Raw genomic sequence first — 12,732 nt, 5'->3', positions numbered from 1 at the left:
ATCAAAATGGTTACAACCACAAACTGCTGGTACACTATAGTTACATTCTGTTGCTTCAGGTTTCTCAAATATATCAATGTATCACCTGTTTTTCAGCAGGCTCTAGTAGATCAGTTACTGCTTATTTGTACCTCCTGAACAGATGCTTCTGGATCTAGCTATCCCGTAACTTGTAAAAATTCTTCATTGTGTGCACCATCTCCTTCTGCCACAAATGTTTGTGTGAGCATATCTAATCTGAATCAGATTTGCACTGAGCGTGGATTCAGTATTAATGATTTTTAAATCCTAGCCTAAGAAATAATAGCCAGGGTATGCGTTATGCTACTCCACTGTCCCCTAGCTGAGATACTGTGGTTGTTTCCACACATAATGTTATTTTTTTCTCTATAAGCTAATAGTATTTCAAAAGAAAGCTTCAAATCGGTGATAAGGAAGAGAAAAATATGTTCAATGATGTAGCTGCATATGGACAGAAAAGTTATAGAAGTGTTTTAAGTAGGTGACAGTGACAGCATAGATCACAAGACAGGTAGCATCTTTGGAGATGATAGACAACATTCCCTTAGGCATCCAGATGCATAGCGCTCAAAGCATCATCTTGAATATTTACAGTAATGTGAACAGCTGTTCACTTACTTATGCACTTGTAAACAAGGTGTGGTTTAATGGGCACAAAATTATCTGTTTATAAAGAACAAACTGATCTCCTCCACCAGACGCAAGCTCCTAAGGTGGGCTCTGCTGAGCCTGGCCTGAGTGCCAGACACAAATATTGTCTGCCTGCGCTCAGCACAGTGTGGGAGGACCCAAAGCATGGCTCCAAGGGCCTGGCTCCTAGCCCTCAGGTTTCTGCTCCACAGCACCGCCTTTGAACCCAAAGCTGAGCTCACCATCCCCTCAGCTAGCAAAAAATACCATGAACTCTTTTAGATGATGAGACATCTATATTATGCACTGATCAGCACTATCTGGCATCTCTTAGCAGAGAGCTTGGTGATGGATTTGGCGTCAAGATTAACTTCTCTTGGGTCAAGGAAGGAGTAAGTAAGAACCTGGACAGGTCACCCTCGTTCTGCCTGTGTTGTGAGTGTTTGAGGGCTTTTGGCTTTTTGTTGTTCTTTTGGTGGTTGATTGGGTTGTTTTGCAGTTAAATGATCTCCATGAGCAGTATTAACTTCACTGCATTAAGTAAAACATATCATACATATAATCAGTCTCTTGGTCTGCACCTTCTTCCTAAATCAACAGATGACAGAAGGAGCATCAGCTTTTGAGGAGTTAATATAAGGGGTGGGAAGCAGTATAATATACTCTCAGTTCACCCTCAGTAAACTCACTGAGCTGTGTACACATTACAGAGACAGAGACTGTTTGTTCAAGAAAGGCATCAGGCTCCACTAATTCTCACCACAGAAACAAGCTCATTAGGAGCTTGCAAGCCTCAAAGGATAGTCCTTTATCATCTTCTTGCTTTAATTATGAAATCCACAAGAAATACAAAGCAATCTCTGGCTACAGAACACTGCAAGCTTCTTGCGTTTTAAGTGGAAATGCCCTGGATTTTTCTCTTTTTCTGCTGGTGATACTGCAAAATTAATAATCTTAAGTGGTATTTATCATTGCATGTAACAAAGAATTGTAATGACATCCTACTTAAATCAAAAAAGTCTCTGCATGTGTCACCTCTCTGTTTTGATATAGCCGTCTCTCAAGTATCTTCTGATAGACATCTCTGCCAATCTTTGTGAAGAAGTAGGAGTAAAATCTTCTAGGACATTTAACACAATACTGAGTATTTTGGCTTGATTTGAATTCGTGGCTGCGTAACGTTCCAAACTATACTTTGCTAGTCAGATGTGAGAGTTGTTCCTTGCAGAGAAAGGGCTGTGCTACTGAGAAATTCTTGTAATTGTCTATTGTCATGTGTTGTGAGACAGACCAGAGACCCACAACTGCATGTGGAGTGCTAGCATTTGCAGTCTTCTTGGACCGGCCACAATAAAGCAATACTGAAAATATTCTGGGACAGAAGAACAAGCATAAGAGCAATGAGAGATATGGAGTGGGTTGCATGGTTATCCACCCTTGTGGGTATGTATGCTGCATGAATCATTTCTTGCAGCCCTCTTGGCTAATCTCATTGCTCCCACCATGATTCAGGGGTTAGGAATGAGGATGTAAATGCAGGCAGCCAGCACAGGCATGTGACTTGTGGCTGGGGAGCAGCTGTATTTTCAAATCATCAAAACAGAAATCTGGGAGTAAAGACCCTGCCCTGCCCTTAGTCCTTTGTCCTGGCTTCTAATCCAAAAAGCATAAACGAGGACAGGACCTCGCTGGCCTCAGCACATCCCACCAGACTGAGAGAGCAGCTGGACTGATATCCAGGATCCAAAAGATATTCCCGTCATGACAATTTTTAGGATAGGCCACAATATTAAGGATAGCCACAACTGGCCTCAGCTGGAGGCCAGTCACAAGTGGGGTTCCTCAGGGCTCGGTAAAGGGCCCAGCCCTGTTCAATGTCTTTATCAATGACCTGGATGAAGGCATTGAGTGCACCCTCAGCGAGTTTGCAGATGACACTAAGCTGGGTGGAAGTGTGGATCTGCTGGAGGGTAGGGAGGCTCTGCAAAGGGATCTGAACAGGCTGGACTGCTGGGCTGAGACCAATGGCATGAGGTTTAACAAGGCCAAATGCCGGGTCCTGCACTTGGGGCACAACAACCCCATGGAGTGCTACAGACTGGGGGAAGAGTGGCTGGAGAGCCGTGCAGAGGAGAAGGACCTGGGGGTAATGGTTGACAGCCTACTGAACATGAGCCAGCAGTGTGCCCAGGTGGCCAAGAAAGCCAATGGCATCTTGGCTTGGATCAGAAACAGTGTGACCAGCAGGTCCAGGGAGGTTATTCTCCCTCTGTACTCGGCACTGGGGGAGACCGCACCTTGAGTACTGTGTTCAGTTCTGGGCCCCTCACCACAAGAAGGATGTTGAGGCTCTGGAGTGTGTCCAGAGAAGAGCAACAAAGCTGGTGAGGGGGCTGGAGAACAAGTCTTATGAGGAGCAGCTGAGAGAGCTGGGGTTGTTTAGCCTGGAGAAGAGGAGGCTGAGGGGTGACCTTATTACTCTCTACAACTACCTGAAAGGAGGTTGTGGAGAGGAGGGAGCTGGCCTTTTCTCCCAAGTGACAGGGGACAGGACAAGGGGGAATGGCCTGAAGCTCTGCCAGGGGAGGTTCAGGCTGGATATCAGAAAAAAATTTTCACAGAAAGAGTCATTGGGCACTGGAACAGTCTGCCCAGGGAAGTGGTCGAGTCACCTTCCCTGGAGGCGTTTAAGGAACGGGTGGATGAAGTGCTTAGGGACATGGTTTAAGGGAGTGTTAGGAATGGTTGGACTCAATGACCCAGTGGGTCCTTTCCAACCTGGTGATTCTATGATTCTATGATTTTTTTCTTTCCTATTCTAAGAATTCCTCCCAATGACAACTCTCATGGTATGAAAAGTATCCTGATGGATAAAGAAGACAGTTTCATTTTCAGGTGCTGTAAATGATCTCATTGTAAGAACAATGATATGTTTATGCTAAACCTTCCATCTCAGGGTGCAAGTGATCTTGCTGTGATACAGCCATTATACTTAAAACAGAATGACTATCACACAGATGGGGAAATGACAGCTAACCCAATGTGACAAAGTTTCTCCATTGCGGGTGGAAGTAAAATGACTCTTTTAGTCTTTAGTTCCCAAAACAAGATCCTCCTCAACAAGAAATCTTTACATAAGTGTGATATTGACTAAAAGTCTTTGCACTCACTAATAGCTGTGGTATGTATCATCTCTTTTACAGAGGAGTTTGCCTTAGCTGATGAAATGATGACTCTGTATCATATGCACTTTACTCTAACATATTGTTCTTTACTAGTTTGCCTTGCCCCAACCTTCATTCCTATCACACTTTGGGTTTGAGGTTTTATAGGAAGAAATTGTTTGTACCCTGAGAGAAAAAGAAACAAATGAAAGCCAGCCTTTTCAGTGTCTGTCATCTGAATTATCCTACTCAGTACCCAAGTGTGACAGTCTCTTTTAAATAAATGTATCTCTGTCTTTTCCTGAAAAGGTTTTTATTTTCAAGGGCAGTTAAGGCTGAAGCTTTTTTATGTTACATATCTGCACAGTCATTTAAAGCTGTGCAAAGTGATTGTGTGTTTATATATTTGGGGGCTTTGTATATATGTTTGGGTTTTTTTCTAATATATGAGTGTATATACTGGCATATATTAGAAAAAAAAAAACAACAAAATTCTTCTCTTTCACCCTCACAAAAATGACCACACAAGGTGTGGAGTGACAAAGAAAAAAAATTTCTTTGATTCGCCTAGCTGACTGTGTCTATCAGTGTGGAAGACTGAACACGCTGGCATTCAACTCTGTCAAAAGCAAAACTCCATGATGTGCTCTGTTTCAGCAAATACTGATCCTTTGTTGCAAGGCTTTCTGTATGCATCATCAGTCACTTGACATTCTGTGTACCCTAGAAACCTAGAAACAGCAGCATCAATGCTAATTTGTTTATATATTTTAAGGAACTTCATTTACGGTTTGACTTAGGTCACATTACTTCACAAATTAACTTTCAAATGCCTAACCGAACAGAAAATAGCTGGAGACCAGCCAGCCTGCCTGTGGCCTTACAGTTTTTTCTTCTCCTTATTCCCCATTCCAGTGACTCGACTCACCTACAACACTAGGATCTACGTAGTACTCATGACCTCCCTGAGGCTTAACAAAATTATTCATAGTTATGATTCACTGACTGATTGACACTGAGGACTGTGTTCACAAGACATGGGTAGAGCTAAGCTGCTTTAGCTGTACACCTAATCCAGTAGATGGAGCAGCTGCCTGCCACTGTGGAAATACCCTGTATCTTTGTTCATGATCTGGTGGCATGTGGCACTGGTTGATTATTAACTGAAAGATGGTCATTATTAGTTGATAGCATACACAGGCAGAAGAGAAAGCTCAGCTCCACGGGATGCTTTGATGAAGTTTTACTTCTTCCTGCTCTTATGAGCTCCTGTTAAATAAGCACCCAGCTTCAGTGTTTGTCATAGGCTCTTAAAGCTGGCAAGGCAGGAGAGGATCTTTGCTACAGGTGATACAAATCTAGAATGTCATCTGACACTGGTTTAACTGCTGGAAACAGATCTGAGATCCAGGCCACTGAGGGGCTTAAGAGAAACAGAGAGTACCTGCTCGTGTTCTGTAATTATCAATGAATATCCTTATAGTCAAAGACAGCCTGATGAATCTTGTGGAGTTAAGGACTTCAAGCTAACAGCTGCAATACATGAAGATGCACCTTGTCTTGCATATAAACAACTGAACATCGTCCTGTAGGAATGGGAACACAAGGCAGACTTATAATTCCCAAAGCTCCATACGCTCCTATTACAACATTTCCCCTAGTCGATCCTGGATAAGTTTTCTACCTCATATGGGGTTTTTTTTGCTAACCTTCTTAGGAAGCACCCTGTCCTGTTGACTGGATAAAGTGTTGCTAAATATATTTCCATCTTGACCTTGTAATGTGTACTTTAGGGATAATGTGACAATTTTAGACAAACCATGGTGTCATAGACCACCTACTAATACTGTTAAAGCTTGTCCTTCTTCAGCAAGCCAAAGAAAAGCAGGTGATGTCATCTGTATTTTGACTACAAATCTCTGTCTATGAATGCAAAATCTGTAGCTGCCCTGAATATGTGAGCTATTGTGTCACGTCACCACTACTCCCGGAAGGTGGGCTGTATCCTCACACAGAGCGCAAGAGCTATGCCTTCGCATCTTCTCGAGCAATGCCTTCGCATCTTCTCAAGCCCTGCTCACAGACCCCAAAGACATCTTGTAAGGCAGTTCAGGTGTCACAAAGGCAAAACAGTGACTTTCTCCATAGAGTCAACCTTGGATTACCTTCTAAGGTCTTGTCCACTCATGCTCTTTAGAGCTGTTCCACGAACATGTGGACTGGTTAACAGGAAGTTAACACTATGCAAAGAAGCAACTTTTCTTTTCCTTTTTTAAAATGACATTTTAATATTGGCAGAAGTCTCTGGAGCTGGATGTCTCTGTCAGTTTGGCTTTGTGGTGCTTTGTCTCCAGTGGAACCAAAGTGAGTTCTCCCAGCAAAATCTCTTGCTGTGTCTATTGTAGGAGCACTTGCTAATAAATCCAACATAAAGGCCATTTCTCCCCAGGAGGAGACCATAGATTAGATTCCAGTTAGAAGTGACTAGTGCTAAATCTCCTGCTAGCCTGGAAATTTCTTCTGGCAAACTCCTGGACCCATTTTTCACTTGTGTTTTCTTGCTATGAGGCAGGGAATGGTGTGGGCACAATTGATCCTCTGCTCACCATGGCCAACGGCATAAATCTGAGCACTCCCTGGACTGTTTCTGCTCTTGCTGGTCTTGGACTGAGCTTTCCCATGCACTTGGAGGTGATGTCCGTTTGCTCCTGCACTAAGCAGAGCCCTGCTTCCAGAGGCAACCTGGCCTATTGTGATTAATTTTGGTTATGCCTGGGTGCCTTTGCTTTATTTATTTTTTTGCCTCTAAGACGTCTTCTCATGTTGCAATGTTAAATATCTAAACCCCTCAGGGATTCGTTAGCAATAGTGATACAGGATGTAGTCTGAGAGCTGGAAGAAGAGATCTTTACTGACAATACACAGAGACCATGTTTGAGGCAAGAGGCCGGTGTCTGGTGGGGCTCCAGCTCCTACTTTGCATTCCTGAACACTGGGCTAATTTCTTCCTAAAATACACCTCCCTTTCTCATTTTCTGAACTACAGCAGTACCTTCTCTTGGCTGGCTGTAATAAAATGCAAGCAGTCTACTTTAAATCCTTATTTTCCAATCTCTTTTAAGCCTTCATACAATGTTAATAACTTAGAAAAATAAAACTGAAAGCTATGTTTGAATCAGGTGTCTTTCCTTGGTTATATATGTTCTTGTTGTTTTGTAAATATTAAAAAATATTAATAATATTTCTATAGTAACTCTAATTTCTTGGTTTCTAATTAGCTGCCTTCCTTACACTTCACAAAGAAAATCTATCCCTTGTGGATAAATCAGTGGTGTTTCTTTCTGATGCTCTAAAAGTTAAGCTTGGGTATGATGTCAGTACAGTTAGTTCTAGAAACTAGTTTCTGGATTTTTTTTTAGTCAAGTATTGTCTAAAATGCAGTGTCCAGCTATATCCACTGTACCTTTCACGGGTATAAACCAAGACCGGTGTTTTCCCAGAGCAGCAGAGCCTGCCGTACCTCTTCGCATCTTTATTCACTGCTTCTCTTTTCTCACTGGCAAAGGTGCCAGTTAGTGCCAGCTGTGATGTGCTGTTATGGAAACTTACCTGGAGACAAATGGAGACTCCACTACCACTAGGCAGTAACAATTGCTTTACTAAGACAATGCACTTATGCAAAATGGCGTTTGTGAGATTACACCCTTAACCAGAGATGCACGTGTCTCCTAATGACTTTTAATTGGTAGGGGGAATATTTAGACTAGACATTAGGAAGAAATTCTTCACGATGAGGGTGGTGAGGCACTGGCACAGGTTGCACAGGGAAGTTGTGAATGTCCCATCCCTGGTGGTGTTCAAGGCAAGGTTGGATAGGGCCTTTGGCAGCCTGGTCTGGTGGGAGGTGTTGGATAATCTTTAAGGTCCCTTCCAATCCAAACCATTCTATGATTCTAAACTTTCTGTGTGGGTTCCCTCTTAATACAGCTTTTCTATTTGACTTCTGTCAAGGTAATAATCCTGTTTTCACCACTGCCATGCTGTGAAAGTGTCAGCTATTTGGAGACTTTTCTTGAGGTAATAACAGTGGCAAAATATCTTGTCTCCTCATCCTCCCTGCTGCTGCTTACACCATTAAAATTAGCCTCTGTGAGGTGCAGAGTACTAATGCCCAAGAGAAATGGCAAAGCTTTTCCCAAGTTGACAAGCCCTGACAAGCTCTATCTGATGTTTTATTTCTGACCCTGTGGCAGAGTAAGCAGATATCTAGTGGATGTTCCTGAGAAATGAGCCTGTCAAGCTGCACAAGAGCTGCTTTGGGAAAGTTTGAGTGAGTAGAACAGATCTGTGCCATTTCCTACCCAGGTTGTACCCTGGCGAGAACTGACTCATGCAAAAGCAGGATGGCTAATTTCTTTGGAATGAGAAACAGGCCTACAGCTTTTCTCCCAGGATGAATGAAAGCTTTGTGGTGTATACACAGATGTTTAAGATGAACTAATTTCCAGTCTGTTTTCATTATCTCTCTGCAAATCTTGACATGCATCTGCCCGTGCAGCAATTGTTTTAGTTCACTGGTCCTTGTCAGCTCAGATGACCTTGTTTACCCCTCTATGTCTTGTCCTTTCATCTAGCAGCCAACAATCAGTGCAGAGAAATTGAGCTCAAGGTCAGACATTGGTGAAGAGGTGGTTGCAATTATTTCCAAGGTGATGAAGAAATGCAGGTACAGAGGGATGTTACCATCATATTGTTTTAGGTTAGATCGTTCATTCCCACCAAAAAATCCTCAGGAATTTATACATTAAATCAGCCTTTTTTCTTGTGTGTTTAGGTGATTTTTTTTTCCCTACTGTCTTGTTTGATATGTTTTGTTTGGGGATTTTTTTTGTAGTAGCAAGTGTATTTTTGTGGGAAGCCTCAGAGTATTTAACATTATCTGAAATTCAAAATTAATTCTGGAAACTTTAGAGCATCTGGGGAGTATATATCACTCTAATTATGACTTATTTATTTTCTTATATAACAGAGAAAAAAAGACAAACCCCTTCAACTTAATGTAAAGGGTTTACAGAGCAGAAATTGCAGCAGAGTGTTTGGGGTTTTTAACTCTCTTATTTTGTACAGTTCAAGTGGTGACCTCTAGCTTGAGAAACACCAAAGTAAGAGTTTGGTTATGGTAACCAGAAAAGCACACGGAAATGCCTAAGTGGGTTAAATTCTGCAAAGATTTAAATCTGGTATAGTCCTACTGGCTCTTCTGGAGCTGTCCCACCAAAACACAATTTTTAATCACCCATGACTTTTTCCATTCTCAGCAGGGCGTGGAAATGTTGTGCAAAAGTGCAGTAAAGGCTAAGCATTGGAGAGAAGATCTAGCCTGGTGAAGCTCACGTCCATATGTTTGAAATTCTCCTTGTGTCTTGGCCAATCCAGTGCACGATCAAAACAGATTACCAAGGCAGTTTGGGACTTAGGATCACAGGTAATTAATTCCTCTGCCCAAGGCAGGATAGGCCGTAACTGTTTTATTCCTGGCAGACAATTGAAGGAGAGTAGAGTATAGCAAATACTACCTGCAGCTAGAACACATCTATTTTCTAAGATTCTTGGAGATAGATGCACCCTAGCAGCCAGGCTGCCCAGCATAGCTAGTGTTTTTACAGTGATATACACCTCTATAAGATTTATCTGCTGTATTTATAAACAACTGGCTACATCAAGAGCTATTTTGCCCTTTGGCTGCAGCTTGGACCCAAAATTTCTGAGGAAAAGTGTAAATTCCAAGCTGGCATTCCCTTCTGCGTGCAGCAGAGCTTGGATCAGGCAATGCAGCTTTTTCACTAGGTGGAAGACCCATAGGATAGAAAAGAAGATTGTCATTAAAAAGCTTGGCAGGGGTCTATGAGTCTGGCACAGGTCATGAAGCTGTAAAGAGAGAGAAGAGCCAGGAGGTTTTTTCTTTTTTTTTTCCCCTGAAAGAAAGTGAAAGACAGGAATGAGAGAGAACCATTTGCTCCTGGAAAAGCCCTAAAGAGGAGATGAAGATGCTGACTGCAAGAGTCCAAGAGAGGTTGAAGTAGCAGTCAGGAGAAACCATGTTATGAGCGACCCCGAGGGAAAATCTGACACCTGGTGAGGCCTCTGCAGCTGGGCTTTTGCTAGACAGCTGACTATGTTTTGGGGTTTTATTTGGCATCTCTCTCAACCTGGGAGAAAAGCCTCTGTGTACGATCTTCTGGTGATGGAGGTCATGCTTCCGGTGCCCTCCCTTAGACTGCAGGTTTTTTGGAGGAGTTTTGGCTAGGCCAGTGGGCTGAACTTCTTGCTGTGTTAGATCATGATGGATGGAGAGAAGCTGGGGTGGGTGCTGGGCAGACATAAGCTGTACACTTTCTAGTCTCTACAGACCTGCAGGTGATTTTCATTTTGATTCCATTAAGAGATTTTCCTCTTGTGTTCATTGAGCAGCAAACTTCTGTCTCCAAAGTCCTCTGCTAAATAAGCTTGTCCAAAATATTCACAGATAAGCATAAGTCTTAGAAGTAATCTCACCCTCTGTAAAATCTGGCTGAAGTTAAGGCAGGTGCTGTTTTGAAGGTTCAATACTAAATGCACCGACAATCAAACAAACTGAAAGAAGTTGGGTTTTTTAGGGGGGAAATGCCAATGGAAAGCAGCTAAGGTGAACATCCAGAAACATGCCCTGTTTCTGAAAGGAAGGAATGTTTAAGTCTTACCGCTGATTTTGAAGAATGTATTATCCAGATTGCTAGCTTTACAGGGAAGTCGTGGTCCTCGGGCATACTTCTGCACACTGCCAAGTTTGAAATTATTTTCCCTCCATACAAATGTGTCTGCATGTATAGCCTAGCTATAAGCTGCTCCTTTAAAATCTCTGTTGCTTTATGGTAGGCTGAAAATTAGATAAGTGAGTCCGGTTCTATAGTTTGAGCAAAGGCTGCTCTTACAGCCCTATGCTGTAATGAACTCTTAAGTACCTAGATCAGTTTTGCTGAACTAATAAGTTCTGAAATATCTGCAGTTTATTTTGCTGCCTTAGAAACACATTGTTCTGGTGTGAAACTCAAAGATACTTCAATTTCCTGGAGATACAGGCAGTTTAGAATGTAAAAATATTTATATGCTTAACAGTGTCATCAGTACTCTAGGAATGGTTGAATATCTGTTACCGTGTTAGGTCCTGTGAAAAACTGATCTCCAAATAAATCATAAATATGCTAATTTCTATATAAATAAATCGAAACAGACCGTAAAATTTTAAGATGTCCAGAAGCCAGCCAATAGTATTTATCATTTACTTCTTCTAGAATTCTTTTCCAAAAGCTTTTGGTATAAAAACTACTTCAGAATAACTTACGTAATATGCTGATAGAGAAGGCCATCTGACCACTTCTTGACCACTTCTTTTTCTTTTGCTCGTAATACTGTGAGGCCAAGTGACAAGTTTAACTCCTGGTGGAAAAAAAAGCATATCTCTTTTTTTTTTCTCTTAAAGTTTAGTTTCCAGTTTGGTTGATTATGGTGCAACTTGAATGTGGTTCTGTATAATTAAGCTTGTGTGTGTTTGTGTTTGGATTTGGTTTGAGTTTTTATGTAACAGGTGTAGCTGTCTTGGATATGGCTGTGGCTTGGCTATGCTGGATCAGTGGCTTCATAGCATGACCCTGAGAGCCACTGATTCTAAGAGGAGGAAACAAGCCATGAACTTGGTCATGTACTGAACTGCATGTGTTAGTGTTATGTAATATCTTTGTCCAGAGTAGGGTAGCATCCAGAAGCCTATCCTGGGATTAGATGTCAATGTGAGGATTCAGAGTGGTTTTATATGCCCAGCATAATGCAGAGATATGGGAAGCAAGTCAGGAATGAGGATCACAAACTCTAGCTGTCATTGTTGCCTTGGTTAATGAGGCAGGCTCTGGAGTAGAATCTATTACTTCAGGACTTAGCCTTGCTTGAAATCAAAGCTGCATAGAAAGGCTATGGATATAGAAAACACTGCTGGATGTGTTGCAACAGTGAAAACATTTGATCCTTGTTTGTTAAGTTGATTGTGAGACAAGCAGTAACGCTATAGTAGTTACAAGGATCCTTGCAAGCAGTAGTGGGAGGTTGGAACATGCCATAAGCCACTGAAAAATTTTTGATGGAAGTTATTACAGGTCTATTTTAGTGTTTGAAAAATATATATTGGAATAGATTGTAGCAGGGCGTTTGTCCAGGTAAAAAGGAGAAGATAATTGAAAAAGAAGGTGAAAAGGCTTCTTTGGTGTGTAATAGAGTAAAAATGGTCCAAGATCTGGATCTCGGCGTGATGGGTGCTCGTGAAATGGCCAGTGTCAAGACTGTGGTACAAGCAAATGCACAAAGCCTGCTTGCTCATTAGCTTTTAATGCTCTCCTCTGTCATGGATTTCTGTGTATGGCGTTTTACTTATTTATGCCCAGGTGATACATGTGAATGAGAGCTGGCAGCAGCTGCTGAATAATAGATGAAATGCCAGAATTCTGCTGGTGGTAATGTCCACAGCCCAGGGAGCCGTGCTGAGCTCTTTGTTCAAATGCTCTTCCCTGGCAATAGCCAGAAATTTCCAGCAAGTCCTGAGGTGTCTCAGTGAAAAATGTCTTTCCACAGAGTATACCTTGACAACTTACATCACGGTCTGTTTCCTTTTCTAGCTGATTGCTCACATTTCTAATGAAGAGCCTGACTAGCTCTGGTCTACAGGAATAGCAATCCTGTCTTTTCACTACCTTTTGTAGTACTTCCAAAGTGCATTCTGTAAGGCTTTTATGCACAATTTCTAATGAATAAGCTTTGCTAGAAAAGAAAGTAGAAATGCTTTAATTAGAGTAACTTAATAGGCTGACTGAGCTCCAAATACAACAGTGGC

General features: G+C 41.9%; 1 long non-coding RNA gene across 1 annotated transcript in view; it reads left to right on the top strand.

Annotated features, from left to right (window-relative positions):
* Positions 1-926: 926 nt before the first annotated feature.
* LOC128851355 (uncharacterized) overlaps positions 927-12,732 on the top strand; it is a 47,187-nt gene continuing 35,381 nt past the window's right edge. Inside the window, exon 1 of the long non-coding RNA XR_008448715.1 lies at positions 927-1,043. This is a non-coding gene — a long non-coding RNA (uncharacterized LOC128851355). The remainder of the gene's footprint in view (positions 1,044-12,732) is intronic.

This window comes from Cuculus canorus, chromosome 2, assembly GCF_017976375.1.
Source record: "Cuculus canorus isolate bCucCan1 chromosome 2, bCucCan1.pri, whole genome shotgun sequence".
Lineage (NCBI taxonomy): Eukaryota > Metazoa > Chordata > Aves > Cuculiformes > Cuculidae > Cuculus > Cuculus canorus.
Note: the sequence above shows the minus strand (reverse complement) of the source record. Positions and strands in the feature narration are given on the sequence as shown.